At 37.8% G+C, this 19,735-nt stretch overlaps 1 long non-coding RNA gene across 6 annotated transcripts in view; it reads left to right on the forward strand.

The window, feature by feature from the left end:
* The window catches only part of LOC311436098, a 122,446-nt gene that overhangs the window by 44,790 nt on the left and 57,921 nt on the right, over nt 1–19,735 (forward strand). For 2 of the 6 annotated variants that reach the window (XR_014692593.1, XR_014692601.1), the window contains exon 3: nt 6,610–6,673. The exons of the other annotated variants lie outside the window; for them this stretch is intronic. This is a non-coding gene — a long non-coding RNA (uncharacterized lncRNA). The remainder of the gene's footprint in view (nt 1–6,609; nt 6,674–19,735) is intronic. 6 annotated transcript variants of the gene reach the window in all.

Consider the following 19,735-nt stretch of genomic DNA (forward strand, 5'->3'; position numbering starts at 1 on the left):
TTTTGGGAATGTGTTATTTTTAAACAGCTAGAGTAACAGGAAAAGAAAGTTGCTCCTCTACAACACAGGAACAACAGCTGTGTTACTGGGCTGGCTGGTGTCGGTATCCCCACCACAGCACCCTGGATGTTGTGAGTCATGTAGGCTGGTAACAACATCTACAGACATCTTGTTAGTGACAAGAGAGAGAGATGTGGCCATAAATGCCAAGTCCGTTACCATTTTCTGCTTGGCATTTGCCAGCAGGCCGCCTTTCTGTGGGAAAGGAGTATGGTCCACAAAAGAGGAGACATAAGGGACTTGCACACATCCTCACCTTACCCCCATGTACCTTCACCCACTGTGTTTACAGTTTACAGTAAATACCAATTAAGACACATAAAGAATTTAGTGTTAGACCTACATAATTTTATGCTTACAGCATTCTATGAAGGCTATTAAATGTAATTTACCCATTTTACTAAAAGTGGAAAATGAAGCCTACCTTTACGAGAGCTCTTCAGGGTGAACACTTGAGGCAGGATGTTTCAAGACCCTTTGTGAATCAGTGTAAAAATCAAAAACAAAGTTAACTTTTTATTCAGTCCTTGCATTCCTTAATGTGGCTTTTTGACCAATGTCTTATACCACAGTGAACTATTATCCCCAAAGCTCAATACTGTCTGTCAGTGCTGTGTCCTGAAAGATTAAGCTATCATTTTGGTGTGGAAGGTTGTCATTTGCAGGACCTCAACAGAGATAACTAGATTTTGTTTGTTTCTGCATAGAATGGGAACATGGATAAGATTTCACTGCACAAAATAGCTTAATTTCTGAAGTATTAAGGAGGACAAAAGAAAGCTTGAGAAGAGAGGTACTTAGTCTGACTCTCTCAGCATTTATACAAGTGCAAATCCACAGCAATTGTACTCATATAAATTCTCCATCAAATGCAGAGGCCCACATCCTTAGTGAACTCGTGAAACCATGAGGAAAAAAAAAAAAAAAAAGGTCAAGACATGAAAAGAGTACTGAAAAAGAGATGTAAAGTGTTTTATACAGGAGAAAGTAAGTTAAGAAATAAAATCTGTGTGTTTGAGGGTTTGAAGTATCAAATATTTATGCACACAAATATTTATATCAGTTTATATGCACTAATAAAACAGAAAAATACACTCAGTATGCTCCAAATAACTGAGACTCATCTGGGAATTAGTGAAGTGCTTCAACACATAAAAGAAATACATAGCTAACACAGAAAGAACTCGATTTCAAACTTTTACAGCAAATTAGAAAAATAAAGGATCTTCTGTTAATGATTTGACTGGTAGCCAAAAAGTTCTTGAATGCATGCTGCAGTTCACAAACTGATTAGCAAAATGGGATCAACTTAATTTTTGTTTATATTATAAAAATAGAAGACTGGAAATATTTTTTTCTTTTACATTTTAATTGAAAAAAAATATGAATAATGTAACTGGAACAGATTATGAATATATTTTATTACAGAAAAATACAATTGTCTGATGGCATTCAGTGTCAGGCAATATTTCTTCATGTTCATATGTTTTGGTCCTATTTTTCATGAGTGTTCAAAGTACAAAAAGGGATGAAATGTTAAGAAAAAAAAAAAAAAAAGGTAAGGAAAAAGAAAAAAAAAAAACACAACACTGTTTTTAACCAGATTTCTCCTCAGAGGTATGTGTTAGAAAGAATTTTTCCCAGCTCTCACAGTAGTCCTCCATGCAGAGCGTGGTGAAAGCCCCTCAGCCAGGCATGCTGGGTCTCTATGCAGGAGCTGCATATTCCTGCCTCAGAGAAGTGCTTACAACATTGTGGATGCTACAGAAAAACAAATGTTAAATAATTATTTTGTTACTCTGTCAGGCCACTTGGGATGAAGGCGTTTCACGTCCTGAACCTTTTTTTTTGCAAAAGTCACAGACCATTGTGCATTACATTGGTGGAAAGAGGCCCCAAAGTGCTTTGGCAAAGATTCTTAGAAACACTATTTTCAGATTTTAAAAATCTCATCTAGGAACATCATTGTCTAGCTGAGCTGCCTAAAGCATGTTATTGAGGCTCCAGTGTTATGCATTCTTGTTTTTGTGATGCTTAGGTTTTGGAAAAAAGAAGCAGAAAATATCTGTCTAATGAACAGGATCCAAGATTTAAAGACTTCTCAGATTAGACATTGCAATTAAATCCTTAGCCCCCCAAAAATCCATGCTAAGCCTCTGAGCAATATCAGCAACAACAGGAAAAGACTTTTCCTCCGTTTGTTTCCAGCACTTTTAACTTGGAAAAGGTTTTTACTGATGAAGCAGGATTTAACACTGTGGGCTAGAGCAAGGAGGGTGTGATGAAGGTAGGCTGATAAATCAGATGATTTATCCCAGTTGAGGATTTGGCTCCTAATGCAGTTAGTTTAATAGAGACATATTAAAATAATAAAAGGTAGTGAATCAACAGTCTTCACAGAAAACCAAGTAGTTCTGGATACAGAAAGTTCAATCCCCATAAGAAGGGTTGTTATTTTTTTCTTCTTTTATTTATTTATTTATTTATTTTTAAATCATTGGACATCATCTCTGTCTGCTAGGTCTTCTTGAGTTTCCTCTCTCTAATTCTGAGAAAATTACTGCTCTGAAGCTACTTCCATATTGAAGAGCCAGGGTCACACAGCAGCTGTGTTCAGAATATACTAGAGGCAAGCCCTGCTGCAGCATTGCAGCAGCTGGTACAGCCGGGGAAAGAACAGCCTGCTCCCAACAGGATGCGCTTCTCCGACTGTTAGCACAAAAGCCTTGGGTTCCTGAAAAGTGTGATGGTCCTCGCCCATGAAAAAAGTGTGGTTTGACTTTATAAATGACTCCTCCTGTAGAATTCCTACAAAAATTGTTTTCTATTGCAGGAGTAATTTGCAAGTTAATGGGGAGAGAATAAGGGAGTCTGTCAGGCTGTAAACACTGGCAGCCTTAGCAAGAAGCATCCTTGGGTACCTCACTGCCACCTTGTCTCTATCTGAAGCTGAAAAGTGCACACGGATCATTATACCTTTCCATCAGTATGATTTGTCTTGCCTTAAGAAAAGGAGAAAAAAAAAAAAAGTGTGTGTGTGTTCCACGATTTCTCATGCAAGGTGATACACATACGTGGGTCTCAGGAATGCAAGTTCATAATTAAACTGGGAATTTTGGCATTTGGAACTTGTGGAAATTTACTGTAAATGTATTAGGAAAGTAAGGATATATGCTCATAATCAGGATTCCATTAGCAGCGTGTTTTATTAGCTCCACAGTGTTATTTTTTCCTCTGTATTTCCACTTTTCTTGGCTTGTACATAATGATTGGGTTCTGCTTTTGAAACTGAAATAAATCTCTGTGGGTGAAATTAGACACACTTCTGTGGGGGGGAAAAAAAAAGACAAAAATCCTCAGTGTCCCATTTTACTCTATTATTTTCTGCAGTTAATCAGTTTTAATGAAAACATCTTTGATGATGGATAACCTAACTGGCAACTGAGACCGGAGGAAGTAGACAATAAACACATCTATTGTGGAGAATCATATGTTCTTAAGACTTTTAGCCAGTAATCATATATTTTGAATTTGTGTTAATTCAGGTCTGGTAAATTGATCAAATAATTCTTCCAAACATATTGAACTGAATGAATGTTGCATTCAGAAATGTTTGTTCATGTTAACTACAGAGAAGTGTTACATTCACTATCACTTTAAATCAAATCTGCGTGCCTTGACCAAGAGAAAGTAAACTTAAATACGACCTCTATTTAAAATGGCAAAGCTATGTGTTTGTGAGTATTTTTATGCATCTATTAAACAGCAAAAATGTAGGAGTTCTGCATACTAAACCTAAATAGTGTACTGTGTTAGAGTGTTACACATTTAAGAGAGCCTGTGTGGGAATTACTTTTATACATGTTTCTGAAGTCAACAAAAATACTGTTAATAGTAACAACAGTGCTTTTTCTCACAAAATCTGGCTTGCTATCCCCCTGAGATATTTCTGTGTTGCTTTTTCATCATTTCTTCATGTATTTAAATTTTCAAAGAAAATCAAAACACTGCCTTGTCATGTACAGAGATATTATTCATGTTATACACATTTTTACAGTACCGTAGTGTTTATAGTTCAGAAGTGTCAATAGATGTGTCTCCTGAAAACAGAAAGATTTGCTATAGCTTTCCTTGAAGTATGCAACTTTGCTTAGTGAAAGATATCTCAAATATGAAACAACCTGAAAAAAAATAAATCAATATAGATAAGCATCATCCAATTTTTGTTTGTTTTCATTTATAAACAGAGGATAGATGATATTCAGAATTAACTGTGACTAGTGAAAGTAAAACCACTGTTCCTTTGTCTCACCTGAACAAAAATATTTTTGGAGTATGGTGAGACGCATCACTAAATTCTCATGATGCTATGTAATTTAAAATAAATAATTATTGGTAGAAGAATACTACAAGATGAGCTGTTTAGAAAAACCTGTCCCATGTAACACAAGACTTGCTCATACATGTTAAACTTCAACTAATGAAAAATTACTAAAAACTGTTGAAGATCACTGTTTTTCCAACTCAGCCCTAAACCCATGCAGGTCAGCAGCAATGGAGAGACCAGCCATCCCCACAGAATCTCTTGACCCACATTATCAAACAGTGCTGAAATTCTAAATAAACCTGCACCTGAATGTCTGCCAGCTCTGTTAGACACCATCTTTAAGGTTTTTGTTGTTTTGTTTTGTTTTATTTTATCAGTTCAGCCCTAGGGCTGTACATGCCAGACTGGAACAAAGCAGACTGAAAGGGCTCACAGAGTGAATACTCGGAGAGGTGTGAAGGCTGCTGCTGCTCTCCTGAGGACACTAAGTGCATTCAATATGCTGCAGGGCCAGGGGATCAGTCCTGGGGTTTATTGTTTTCGCAGTGGTGAGTGAATGCAATAGGGAAATTATGAGTGGAAAAAAAAACACAGAGCAATTAAAGTCATAGGACTGCAAGTATATGAAATATGGCTGCAACTGTCCAGCCTCCATCTTTCCCAAAATAAATAAATCTGACTTGCAAGTAAGAGGGTTGTGAGCCAAGAAGTTGTGGAGACAGTAAAAAAAAAAAGAAAGCCTCTCTTCCATCTGGGCACCGGATTTATATCCATAATCTCTGAGGAAACCAAATAAAAGAAGGATGCGTTTTTCATCTCTCTCCCTCTCTGTGAACAGTAATTGTGGTAGAGGTTCCTACCCAGTTTCACGTGGGAACGGAGACCAAGTTCCACCAAAGTGTAAGGAGTCATGTCTTCAGTATTCTCCAGAGATGAGAAAAGATGGAACCAGAAAAACCCCATCAGGTCTCCTTATTTCTGTTGGAATGCGGGAACTGGAGTTTTTAGGTATTGTGAAATCTCAGCTCCTTCTACCAATGAACTTAGAAAAATTTATTGCAAGAAAAGATGATATTGAGGTTCAGTTTTATTTGTATTCAAAGATCTGGTTTTGAACTTGGCAGAAAAAAATTTTTGCAGGGTTTGGCTGTTCTTGCAGGACCTAATCCAAAGCCCATTGAAGTCAAGATGAATCTCTCCCTAGACTCCAGTGAATTTTGGGTCAGACCCCTACAGTAACATTGATTCTGATGTTTGCAGAGGTTGAGATTTTATTACTGTAATCTACATAAAATATGCCTGGGATTCATTTTAGATATTTCCCTCTTTCTTTCACATAGTGTTCAAGATATAATACATTTTTATCTGGAAAAATATTTATTTTTTCTCTATGAAATTATGAAATAAATCATAATTATTATTACATGAAATTATGGGGAAATCCACAAAAGACTGGACTCGAAATTCTGTCCATTTCTCTCTTTTAATTTACTAATGTCTTTTGATGTTTATTACATGTTTGTATTGTAAGACATGCAGTTTTTAATTCCTTTTCCAGATGAAGATTATCTTGCAGAATGGGAAACAAACTGAGACTACAACATACTTTATCCAGGTTGTGGTCCTAATTCTGCATATACTTCTGGATTCTTTATTGACATGAACATCGATGCATTTACTACTCAATGCATGCCTAGTTATCACTGAATATAATTCACAGTCTATCAAGCCATTTTGATGCTGTTTTAGTCTACAATGAATCAGAATATGCCATGGCAAAGACCATGAGTGGGTGAAAGCCTAGTGTCAGCAAAGTACCTACGATCCTCCCTCTTTCTCCAGATCTGTGGTTGACAGCAAGTAGGTGGAGGAGCTTAAGCACATTTTCCAACATAGAATGAGATAAAGTGTATGGAGTAACCCCTCTCCATCAGATTTTCGCTTGTTATGAAAATTAATCAGAGACAAATCTAATTACAGTAAGCTGTCATAAAAGCAAATGTATCTATTTTAGCAAAAGTTAGAAGGCAATACTTGTAAAAGGAATGGGGTGATCAAGATGCTGACAAAGACATTACTTTGAATGTGAGCCACAAATAGGGCAGAAGTATGTATATGATGGCTCTCATTCTCCAGTCTCAAGGTGCTAGCAGAGGCTGGGGCACATCCTTAGGAAAAGCAGTTCCCTTCTGCAACACTGAGTGATTTCTTCTGCTCCATAGGAATTGCTAGGTATTTGCTTTCAAGAACCTCTGTGATGTGAAGCAAGTGAAGAGTTCAATGATGGTAAGCCAAGCAACAATATTCCTAACTTATTCCTCTATGAAGATAATACATGTAATCAGCATAACAAGTTGCGTTTTTTTTTGTTTGTTTGTTTGTTTGTTTTTAATGCAACTGAGCAGCACTGTGCAAAGTCCTAAGAAAACGGCAGGTTCTGGGGCTTGAGGGAGGTTATCAAGTTCCCCCCTGATTTGAAGCTTCCAGAGTTAGATTCTTTCTTGTATGTAATCATTTCTTTCATTTCTATCACCCCTCCTTGCCCTCATGTTCAGTATATAAAGAGAGGTTTTAGACATCTGTCCCATTCTTGCTATATAATACTCAGACGTTCCTTTTCTCATCTTTTTAGTTGTGTAAGTTATAAGGTAAACAAGAAGACCAAATATACTAGACCAAATATACAAATATACTAGAAGACCAAATAGCACTTTACAATTTGGTTTATATTTTTTAAACTTACAGCTCAGCTTGACTTTCAAAAAATCTTATATAGCCTATCTCCAAAAAATGGTGTTTTGTCTGATTAGTCTATTTTCCTTTTTATTTTGTCTTTTTATCATTATAATTATTCCCATATCTTACAGTTAATTATCAAATTAGAAATCTATTTAAAGTTTTATTCCTATTTTCTTGGGATACAAATATTAAACATTCTCTGCATATGGGCTTTCAATATGCCTAGGCTACATTCAAATCCCCATGCCTTCTACCCAGGTGAATCCAGTAAGTAGTGTCTTAACTTTTCAAGGTCTGCACTTTCAAAAATGAAATCACTGGGGAATTGGGAAGGGAGTAAGGAGGTGCAAAAGCTGTCTATGTTCTTTGGTGTTATAGTCTAAAAATCTGTACAACACAAATATTAAGTGTAACTATTCCATAGTTAGCAATTGTACTTTTCAGAGAACACGGCATGACGAATTGAAGTAGGTGAAATCGCCATGTTCTTAATATCGCTGGTAACAAACATGGGGTGATTTTATACCCAGTGCTTAACTCCCAGGGTTGCTTTCAGATGGAAGAGGAACAGAGAATTAGTGTTGTGGAGCTAAAGAATTGATGGATGGTGCTGCTGTAAATTCAGATCACTCAGTCCTTGATTTATTCAGGAATTTTCAAGAGTGTGGCAATATATATTTCTAATTTCCACTGAGGATGAATTTGGTGAAAGGAAAGAGAAATTATTTGCTAAGAAATAAGCTGGAATCAGGTGCAGGGTGCCAATATTAACACTGCTAAAGAAGAGTTGTTTCCTGAACCAGACTGCAGTGCCAGCAGGGCTTTCGGCAGCAAGCTGCCAGAGCTGCTGACAGACACCTCCCTTACAGGAGGGTTGTGTGCTTGGTTAAAAGACAGTGACGAGGGCTTCCACTGCCAGTCCTGCCAGAGCCCTTGCCCTCCCCGGGGTCTCTCCTGGCAGAGGAGGTGGCAACTTTACAGGCAGGCAAAGGAGCTGTGTGCATTACTCTACCATTTTTCTTTCCTCACAGGTTCAGGGAAAAGAAATTATTAATTTCAGCTGCATTAATATGAAAAGTTACAGTTGCTTTGACAGCAGTTGTATTGAGGGTTGGGGGAGGATGTTCAATTAGCTCAGAGCTCTACATTCTAGCAGGGAAAAATGGCTGTTTTTTATTTTTTATATTTTTAATTTATTTTTAACTATAGAAAGCATACATAGCTGAATACCAACCATTATTTTCAGCTCTGAATATAATAATCTGAGTGTGAATAGCACTTTTCATCCAAGGAGCTAAAGTGGCTTACAATTATTAACAAATTACCTCCCTTACTGATAGAGACAGGAAGCATCGCTATTGCATTTGGGGTTTGGGGAAGATTAAGATACTGAGAAATTAGTTTGTTCAAGATGGCAGAGGGAATCAGTGGCAGAGCTGACTAAAAACTGAGAAGACTGTGAGTGCATTGTTGAATCCTCACTGCTTCTGTGGAAAATTTTTTCAGAGAAAAGGCTCTCTTTCCTATTCTTGCACAGCTCGTGTTTTGATTAAACACAAAAAGACTTTCTCATATGTCAGACTGTAGCAAGGGTCACTTGAGGTATAAGATGACCCTTGCTGGACAGCAGCTTAGGACTTCTTTTTTATGTATGACACAGACTGTGCATTATAGTCATTTATAACTTTGTAAAGTGAGCACAAAATGAGCCAAAGGCAATGTGGCCACATCATTTTCACTTATTATTCAATAAGGTGGAAGACAAGGTCAAGCTCTTTTAGAATTGCAGTCATTTTTTAGAAATAGTTTTATTTTTTTATTGCTGCTGTGAGGTATACCAATAAAGTACATCTAAGCACATAGGAATTTCAACTCTCTATCTACCCTAAAATCTGTAAATTTGCTTTAAACTCTCACTCATAAGGAAGGTGGTGAATTTTCTAGGCTGTTGAAGGGTCCTATTTTGTTTCTGTTCAGACCTGGTCAGTTGAGGTCCCTGTGACTGATCCCAGTACACAATAAAGAAAACAGCTAATGCCAAGCCTCGGCATAACCTTCCCTGGTTTTGTTCAAGATTTGGGAGAAAACTAGAACAAAACGGCAGGGAAGGAACAGTCGGTTGCAATCAGTGTTTAAACTACAGATTATGGCTAGTCTTTTTGCCAAAGCCTCAGGTCCACAGCTTGACTTTTCTTTTAAAAAAGACTAAAGAGACAAGGGAAGTGCATTGGTCTAAATTTCTGGCTCATCTATAGTTTCTTATGCTGTCAATGAGCAAATGTCAAATACCATATATATATATATGTATGTGTGTATGCAGGCATATAAATATATATATATATGTAAGTACACATATGCACGTAGATGTATGTATAAGGATTTTCTGCAGCCATCCAAGTCCAAACTTTGTGTCTGTTGGCTCTCTCTGCACCAAGATTTAACAAACAATAGGTCTGTGCTTTGCAAGAATGCTGCCTTCATAAAAGTTATGTGTTAAATGAAATTTAGCTCATTACAGTGCAGAGAAGGGTGGTGGCAAGCAGCATTCTCTTGATGGAAAAAAAAAAAAAAAAAAAAAAAAGTCGGGAAAATAAGTATTTCCAAACTTTGAGAATCTGTTTACAGACTGCGGGGAATATAAAATAACATGCATTTATTGAAAAGGTCTTGATGGAGTCTGTTTGAAAGCCTAATCCTGAAATAGTCTGCTTTTAAGAACCAGAGCACTTTGTGATTTGCTTCCTCAGAATGGGGCCTATCGTATCTCCCAACAGCAACCTATTTTTGCAGAGGGAAAGAAATGTTAAATGCTATGACTGCTAGACTGGGAACTTGGTTCAGCTAACATCAGGTTTACGACCTAAAATGGAGGTAAATGGCCAAACCTGATCAACACCCCATTAATCTAAGGATGATCAAGTAACATTGTATTTGGCAAAGCCACAAATAGCCATGTAATAACTTTGTAATTCTATGGTAATTTCTTACACATGGTTATTGATGCCCCATAAAATAGTGTGTTACCAATAATCCCATACTACCTCTCTGCTCTTAAATATAAGGTCACTGACAGACCATGACTGTTTAATGTACTTTCAGTCTCAAACAGAAATCTTATACAATGGCTATAAAAATGAACCTTAGTGGGTGACCCTCTTTGCTCTTTAATATTTTTTTCCTCAGAACATATCACGTATGCATCAGTGCAACTCTATATAGTTTGTGAGATATTGGACTTATGGTAGACTCATCTCTTCCTTTTCATTTTTCACCTACCTACAACCAGAGTTTTAAGAAGTTAGGATTGCTTAGGCCATACCTGCTTTCAGGTGTAAAGACCAAGGACCTGGCTAAGGAGGCAAGTAGTAGAATTCAAACCACCCAAAAACCAACCAAATACTATGGTACAGTGGCATGCCATTTTAAGTCACTGGTGAATCGATAAGAATAATCAGATGCTCCCATTTTAATCTCCTATTGTGAAGACACCAAGAAAGAAGCTGACTATGTACAGACCTCTCAGAACAAGGAAAACAGACACAGAGGCTAGCCTAGAAGATAAATTGGTGCTCTTCTAGGTTGATGTCTCTCAGCCCTGGACCTTATTAGACTTAAAATGATTGTAAATTTCACTATAAGCCTTATTTTTGTACCTGTGTGCAGAAAAAACTGTATTCCTCCATAAATTACTTTTTCATGTTACTTGTTTGTAGGGAGAAAATTCATGTGGCCAAAGCCCAAGTAGAGTAGAAGCTGGCCATGTCTGTGGGAGACAATAAAAAAGTTTTTTTTAGATATGTGAACAGAAAAAGGAGAACCAAAGACAACATAGATCCACTACTTGATGGGGAACATCAAGACAGACAATGACATAAGCAAAGCAAAGATATTTAACGCCTTCTTCGCCTCTGTCTTCAACACTGATGATGAGCTTCGGGACCCAGGGTGCCCTGAGCTGGAGGACCGTGATGGTGGGAATGACAAACTCCCAACCGCCCCTGAACATGTGTGGGATTTGCTGCTCTACCTGGGTCTGTACAAGTCCATGGGTCTGGATGGAATTCATCCCAGGGTGCTCAAAGAGCTGGCTGACATCATTGTGGGACCTCTCAATTATTTTTCAATGATCTTGGGAATCTGGAGAGGTGCTAGTAGGCTGGAAGCTGGCAAATGTTGTGCCAATTTTCAAGGGTAAGAAAGAAGACCCTAGCAACTACAGGCCTGTCAGTCTCACGTCAGTGCCTGGTAAAATTATGGAGATGATTATCCTTGAAGTTATTGAAGTGCACCTGGGGGACAATGCGGTCATTAGTCCCAGCCAACATGGGTTCATGAGGGGTAGGTCCTACCTAACAAATTTGATTTCTTTTTATAAGATCACCCATCTAGTCATCAAGGGAAACCAGCTGATGTGATCTTTTTGGACTTCAGCAAAACTTTTGACATGGTTTCCCATAGGATCCTACTGGACAAAATGTCCAGTGTACAACTTAAATACATCATACGATGGGTGAGCAATTGGCTGACAGGCAGGGCTCAAAGGGTTGTGGTAAATGCGGCTATATCTGGCTGGAGGACGGTTGCTAGTGGGGTCCCTCAAGGCTCCATTTTAGGGCCAGTCCTCTTCAATGTTTTTATAAATGATTTGGATGTAGGACTAGAAGGTGTTTTGAGCAAATTTGCTGATAACACCAAACTTGGAGGAGTTGTGGACTCAGATGAGGGTGAAAAGGTCCTGCAGAGAGATCTGGACAGATTGGAGAGCTGGGTGATCACCAACCACATGAAGTTTAACAAGAGCAAGTGCTGGGTCCTGCACCTGGGACGGGGCAACCCTGGCTATACGTACAGACTGGGTGATGAGATGCTGGAGAGCAGCCCCGCAGAGACGAATCTGGGGATTGTGGCTGACAGCAAGTTGAATATGAGCCAGCAGTGTGCCCTGGCAGCCAGGAGGGCCAACCGTATCCTGGGGTGCATCAAGCAAGGCATTGCTAGTCGGTCAAGGGAAGTGATTGTCCCACTCTACTCTGCGTGGGTGCAGCCTCACCTTGAGTACTGTGTGCAGTTCTGGGCACCACAGTACTAAAAAGACATGAAACTGTTGGAGAGTGTCCAGAGGAGGGTGATGAAGATGGTGAAGGGCCTAGAGGGGAAGACGTATGAGGAGCAGCTGATGTCACTGGACCTGTTCAGCCTGGAGAAGAGGAGGCTGAGGGGGGACCTCATTGCAGTCTACAGCTTCCTTGCAAGGGGGAGTGGAGAGGCAGGTGACCTATTCTCTGTAATCACCAGTGATAGGACCCGCAGGAATGGTGTTAAGCTGAGGCAGGGGAAATTTAGGCTGCACATCAGGAAGAGGTTCTTCACCGAGAGGGTGGTCATACACTGGAACAGGCTCTCCAGTGAAGTAGTCACTGAACCATGCCTGTCTGAATTTAAGAAGCAATTGGATTGTGGACTTGGTCACATGGTCTAAACTTTTGGGTAGACCAGTGCAGTGCCAGGAGTTGGACTTGATGATCCTTATGGGTCCCTTCCAACTCGGGATATTCTATGATTCTGTGATTCTCTGTTGAATAATGTTTAGGTCTTTTTGTGTGGTGGATTTCAGTTATACTTGATTTTTTTTTTTCCCTTCATTCCTATTAGAAAAGATTAAAAGATGAGATAAATGCTTGCTTTAATCCTTGGTTTTAGATACTCTTAAAATTACAAAACATTTGGAACTAAGTTTACTCTGCATTTCAGGGCTAAGCCTCTTGTCTTAGTAAACCAAGCATTGGAAAATATGTATTTGGAGTCAAATTTGATTTTGGCAATTTACATATAGCTCTAATTAGGAATATCACGTAAATTTGCAATGTGGTCATACAAAGCTGTCTTGCACTATTAAAATGGATGTGGAGTTCTGCCACGGACTGCAAGGAGAGCAAGATCACGCAGACAGTCCAAAAACACTGGAGCCACCACTGAAGTAGGTCTGACCATGTGCTGAGCACCCTAGGGCAACCACCATTGCTCAGCATCAGCTAGGGCTGGACCTCTAACAAATCCACAGCGTGAGGCAAGGAAATGCTTGTGCACTTTCAGGGGAAGTTAACATCTCATTTTTTAACTTTTGCTTATGTATAGTTTTGAGATTGTTAAAGTTATTTTTATGTCTGTAATACATCAGGGCTGCTGTGTTTTGTATAGCAGAGCAGCAAAATTTGATTGCAGTTATCATTCCTACACAGAGGAGATGTGTAATTGTGGGTTTATAATGCTCCCTAAGCAGCTTTTGTGGACAAGACCGGGTCAGCCTTTTTAGAAAAACAAACAATAAAAGGAGTGCTACAAAATGGAAGATGAATCCCAAGAACAGCAGCTTTCCACTATGCACAAGCTAACATGCTTAGTCCTGTGAGCTGGACCCTCATGTAAATAACATGAGCTGCCCCAGCATCTCAACCCTAAGGAGTACAGTGCATAGAGATTCACTTGCAAGGAACAGTTTGCAGGATCGTGCTCCCAGCAACTTCGTATTCTCTTTGGCCTGGGTGGAATTAGCATATGACTAGATATCCTTTCACCAACTGTGATTGTCAGGTAAACAGACAGAGGGGAGAATAGGACCATCTGTGCCTGGAAATAACAGAGAAATCCCCTGGCCTATAAACTTACTGGAAACCACATATACTGGGCTGTGCTGGGTGCTAATGAATAAGAGCAATGTCTCAGTCTCTGGCTGGAAACGATGTTCTTCAAAATACGCTTCTGAATTTAATTAGTTTTTAGAAGTCTGTTTATGTATTCTGTATACAGCTGTGGAGCACAAGGAATCATGCGGTTTTTGTGACCTTCTGTTGCTCCTTGCAGTGTTTTCTCTCATGTTGCCTTTCAGCTATTCCTTTCACCCCATCGTGTTATCACGTGCATTGTTAAAGACACACTTTGATGCACACATTATCTGCATGCTTCACAAGGTATGTTTGTATTTTCTGTACCAATGAGAGAATCATAAAACTGCTTTCCAGTGTTGCTGACTGGGACATAGTTGGTGTTCTCCATGACGTGGAAATCCCTGTTGACCCTCAGTACTACTGGCAGCTTTCATTCATTACACAGACCCTTATTAAACAGCTTTCCACTTGGGCAATAGACTGTAGCTTTTGACTTGGGCTGTCTTATACTGCCAGAATCCTTCAAATTATTCTCCCATTTCAGTATTTTTTCATCTTCAGACAAGAAATAGATATGGCATTATGCAATTTGCAATTTCTAATGTAATGCAGCTTAATCATGAGTTTCTCTAGTAACACTTGTATTTGAAGGGAAAAAAAAAAAAAAAAAGAGAGAGAGAGAGAGAGAAATATAACCAGAAGACTTATAAATAAATTCAGATAGCAAAGCAGAAATGGCAACCAGTCCATTTAGCCTCTCTCCTTAAGCCCTGTGCCTGGAAGCCCAAGGGAGAGGTTAATTACTCAGGTGAAAGTCTAAGGCTCAGGGCTCAGAAAAGAGTTACTGAAGTCATTCTCCAGAGCAGAGACCAAATACTGAAAGCGTACTTGGTGAGATAATGAAGTGACAGAATGGATTGTTAAAATTTCTATAGTACTATTTTACTCATAATTCAATTTCTTCTTTGTAGTACTTACCTGGCATTGAATGCATTTTTCTCTGACCCTTTAAGGAAAAAACACCATATTTGTAGCTTAAAAATATGTGTAACAGGCTTCAGGTAGAACACTATGACTAGGCAAGAAGATCAATAATCACATAAAGTTTTATTTCAAGTAATGTTCAGCAGCTTTCCAGAAAGGAGAGAAAAACAAACAAACAAACAAACCAACAAACAAAACAAAACCTTAATGTTTTAAACCATTATTAGAAAGGAATTGCTAAATCCAGGCTCTTTCAAACTTTGGCTTTTGCATGCATGTATTGCAAACTCTGAGCAACCTCTTTTTACTCAAATATTGACTGTCTTGATAGTGGTGTCCCCAGGGTCCTTGTTCTTCCCTTCCACTTGGGCTACAAAACAGCTTGTAGTGGGAGTCATTTAATCCTCAGGAATGCCCTAATGTATCATATAAAGCCAAATCTAATTGTGCTCCAAGTTCAAAAGGTATTCACAGACTGATGAGGAAGAGCAATTCTCTTCAGCTACTATGCCCAGATTCACCTGCTGGTAACTGGAGCTATGATGGGTATTAAAGGTCATTCTCAAAGCCACTGTTATCTGCATTTGTTCTGCAATGTACAGTGACAAGGAGCACAACTAAGCAGGCATAAATTCAGGTCTCTTGCAAACATAGATTTTGCCTCACTTTGAATAAAATTATATAAAAACAATGTTCTTCTGATGTTAAATCATGTTTTTTCACTGCAGAATGATGTGATTCCTCTAAATATTTTGATTGTTCTCTATATACTGAGTCAAGTAGAGTATTTCAAAATTACAATTACCTGTAAATTCTGCACATGATTTTAAAGGACTGGATAAAGAGGTTATGTATATCTCAAGATTACAAGTCAAGCTTTTCAACATGCAGATACGTAAGATTAAAAATCTACTTGTCACACTAATTGTGAGGCTTATAGAGTTATCTGTATTTACTAGGTAAATTCACCAAAAGTTCATCCTCAAGTTTGATGATCAGTAGGATCATTTACTGGTATGATTACTGTTGGCAGCAGCATTTTTTTTTTTTTTTCTGCAGCTTCCATTCCTCCTCTATGATAATCCCTGATTTTATCATTCAAAACTAACCTTTCCCCAGGTAAAATAATAGCTGCTGCTCACCTCTTATAATGTTTATGCTGTTTATAATGTGCATGCTGTTGGATGATTAGAAGAAAATTGTAAAATATGCATTTTAAAATTGTTTAATGAGGAGGTAAAGTAACTGTAAAAATGTTGTTTATGTTTATAAGCCACCTTATACTCTTAGGTGTATACTTATACATAAGGATGTAAAAAAGGTTCTTAACCAAGGGGATTTAAAATTAGCTTCCAGACACTTGTAAGCAGTGAAGTACTAATCTAAAGCTTTTGATGTGGTGCAATTCACTTCAACTTGTGGAGGCTAGTGCAGAAAGAGAAAGCACCAGCCCCCTTGGATGGGACAGCATTCCAGCACCAACAACGCCATCATTGTTCTCCTTCCCAGAGAGGCTGGAAGCAGTGGTGACCCCAAAGCAGTCCCTTTGGAAAAGTAAAACTACTTTGCAATAATAATTATTCCTTGAGTTCAAAAGACTAAGCCTTCCACCAAAAGAAATAAAGTGATTGCAAATTCACACAACAGCTGGTTGAAGTTGAATGAAGATGTCAGTTACTCAGATAAGGAAGAAAGAAATGGTCCCTCAATATCCTTTAAAGGAACAACTACATATAAATGTGTTTGAGTTTTGTAAAAATAGATGTACAGTGCTATGATCTACCCAATTAATGCTTCTCTTTTGTCTGCCACTCCTTTCTTAAATGTTTTCTGTTCCTTGAATAACCACAGATTTCTCTGGATGAATAAACCTTCCCATTACCTTTTAAAAGTGTCTGAAAGCCTGATCTAAAACATTACTTGATCCTCTCTATCATTCTCAGCCAAATAGTTGCTGTTCACAGACTGATCAGTGTGTCATGCTTACTTTATCAGCAGGAAGAATAGGCTTCTCTACCACCTTCCCTGAGGAATAGGGACAATTTATTTATACTGCTATATAATAGACATTCCCTCCTGTAGTTAGAGGGATGGTTCATGCTACAGTTAGTGGGCATAAAACATGGCTGAAAGACTCAGGACACAACTGAAACTTGAAACATATGAATTACAAGAACAAAATAAGAATTATTATAAGAATTACCTTTTGATCAATGACTACCATGAATATGCAAAGGGCATTTTCCACTTAGATTTAAATGTGTCTTGTGTTTGTAACTACTGTTCAGACCCCTGAGTGTGGCAACATTACTGTGCAAATTTCAATGACTCTTCAGTGCCTATGCACTCAGGACAAACCTCTGCATGGGAAGAGGCTGTTTAGACAAAACATTTCAAATACTAACACCATTTCTTTTATCTGGGTGAGATTTGTCTGTGTCACAGAATGAGGTTAATAGAAGGCTCCCCCTAAGACCATGCAGTCACTCAAGGATGAACAATTTTGTATTAGGAAGTCTCTGAGTTTAAAGCTTGGGGAAATGTGAATGCTATAAGACTTCCAAGAGAAACTGGGTTCTCAGTGCCTTCGTAAGGATGACTTTTTGTGGAAGAGCAATGCCTTTGTGCAGTTTCAGATATTCTACCTCAGGTAAAGAGGAGGGCTGAGCATCTAATAAATATAAAAACGGAATGGAAGATACTGCACAGCCCCAACCTCCTAAATAAGAAATTAGCCTGCAAATCTCCCTCTCTGTTACCAACTAGCGAAAGGGAAATGGCCCTGGCATCTAAAGAAATGCAGTTATCACTTTACATCTTGTCAAGTCACCATTTTCAATTTATTCTTCATGCATTTTTTTCAGACAAATGATTTTGCTTATGATGTAGAAGTTCCTTTCTAGAAGGAATCTATTTACCTTCTATTGGCTATATATGTATTTTATTGACTCAGACATTTGGATTTAAAAGTATGTTGCTGGTAAATGTGTTAGTTCCTTAGACCCTTTTTCAGCTACTTTGTGTCTTCATATAAAAGAAATTCCCCAAAAGGAACATATACTGACTATACAGTTTCATGTTGCACTGCCATCTATTTTCCATACGGATACAAAGAAAATATTAGAGATTAAAGCTCAGGACCTTTGGGAGTAGTGATCTCTCTAAGAGTTCACCAGCCTAACAGTCACCACTGTCCTGGGTCATCCTGAATTGCTCATGTTTTCCTTAGTGCACAAGGTGTTGGTGTTACCACAGAATTACTAATAATAGATTCTCATCACTTAAAAGGCACAGACATAGGATGGAGCAGCAGAGCCAGTTCCCCTCTCTGAGCTCATCCCTGTAAAGTATCTGTGTAACACTGAGTTTGTGAGGTTAATAGTAAAAGTAATCCTTGAAATTATTTTATCTTTGTAGCATTGCAATATCTGGATTTTTCTTCATTTATTTATTTAATTTCGAAATGTGTTATAAATGCTAAGTGCTTTACAATAAACTGCTTTTCAGGGCTGGTACCTGTCTTCAGACCTGAGGGTCTATCTTTACTGTCATTGTCATCACTCAACAGGCAGTATATCTCTTGGATATTGCTCTTCTCCTCCAAACCAGGAAAATATTTTTTTTTAATTTCTTCTGTGCTCTTATTGGTCTTACGGAATATCTGTTCCTGAAGAAGAGAGCTGTAGACTAAGGAATGTGTAAAGAAAAGTCAAAGTTCATACCAAACAAAAGATAATAGGTGCTGTTTCTTAATTTTTCACCTCCTTCTTTTGTACATTTATCTTTTGTATCCTTTAGTTATTACTTTAAGGATTCTAAAATCAATACTACATGCTCAAGCCATGCTGGCAAACATGACTTTTAGCTTGGAAATTCCTGAAATGTTTCTGAAATGCTACGTGTATTTCAGGCAAATCTTAGATGTGTATGGTCTTCAAGCAATGTAAAAAATGAAGTTAGAATGAATGGCAGAACTGGGTGCATGGAAAATAAATTCATCTGGGAAATGAAGAGAAAGAATTTTTATCTGCTGAAAATATAATTAGAATGACTGAATTAGAATATCAGACTCTATTGAGTATTGTTATCTTAAGAAAACTAACTTTGACTCAGAGTAGATGGAGAGTGATGGAATAATAATTGTTGATTGGGTTTGTGCTACTATTTGTGTATACACGATAGCATTCTTTTACTTTTGTGTGCATGGCACATTCCTAAACTGTAATTACTAGACTTTCCAAGTTTCTCTAGCTGCCAAATCCCCCACTGTGACTCTAGCAGTGTTTTGCATTAGCTGTACTGAACAGTAAATATTATAAAGAAAATAACCATCAGTATTTTGCTAATGCATTTTAACCACTAACCCCCTGAAGTTACTTTTGACCAGTTGTATATGGCCCCAGATTTCTAGGCCATTTACAAAAGAAATCAATCCATCTTTTGTTATTGTAGTCATTATTCTTATTATACTAGGCATTAAAGCTGTGATAGTCATTTTACCTTCTTTTACCATATCTGTAATATTTTGTCAACATCTATCCTTTGTGATTTGTTTTGCACACCGAATATTGAAACTGTAATTACAACATTGAAAATTCTAAAAGACAATAAAAAAAGAGAAAAAAAATGTTTCTTGATGGATAAAAAAAAAAAAAAAAAAAAAAGAAAAACAGAATTCTGTTGACATAGTTACCACTGAAAGAATACTCTGTATAAAAGGAAGTTCAGCAAAATGAATGGGCATGAATGCTTGGCAACATCCCAGATTTTAAAATTAAATTTTAACTCCATTTTCTTTAGAAAGAATAGAGAGATAAAGTTAAAAATATATTTTTTTTCTGCTATTTGGAACACTTTACGTGATTTTAGACTTTTTACAATAGTGTTTTTAAAATGATTTTTTTTCTTGAAAAAAAGGTATTTTTTTTTTTCAAATAAGGTGTACATATTTATCTCACGA

Source organism: Aythya ferina, assembly GCF_964211825.1.
Source record: "Aythya ferina genome assembly, chromosome: 4".
Classification (NCBI taxonomy): domain Eukaryota; kingdom Metazoa; phylum Chordata; class Aves; order Anseriformes; family Anatidae; genus Aythya; species Aythya ferina.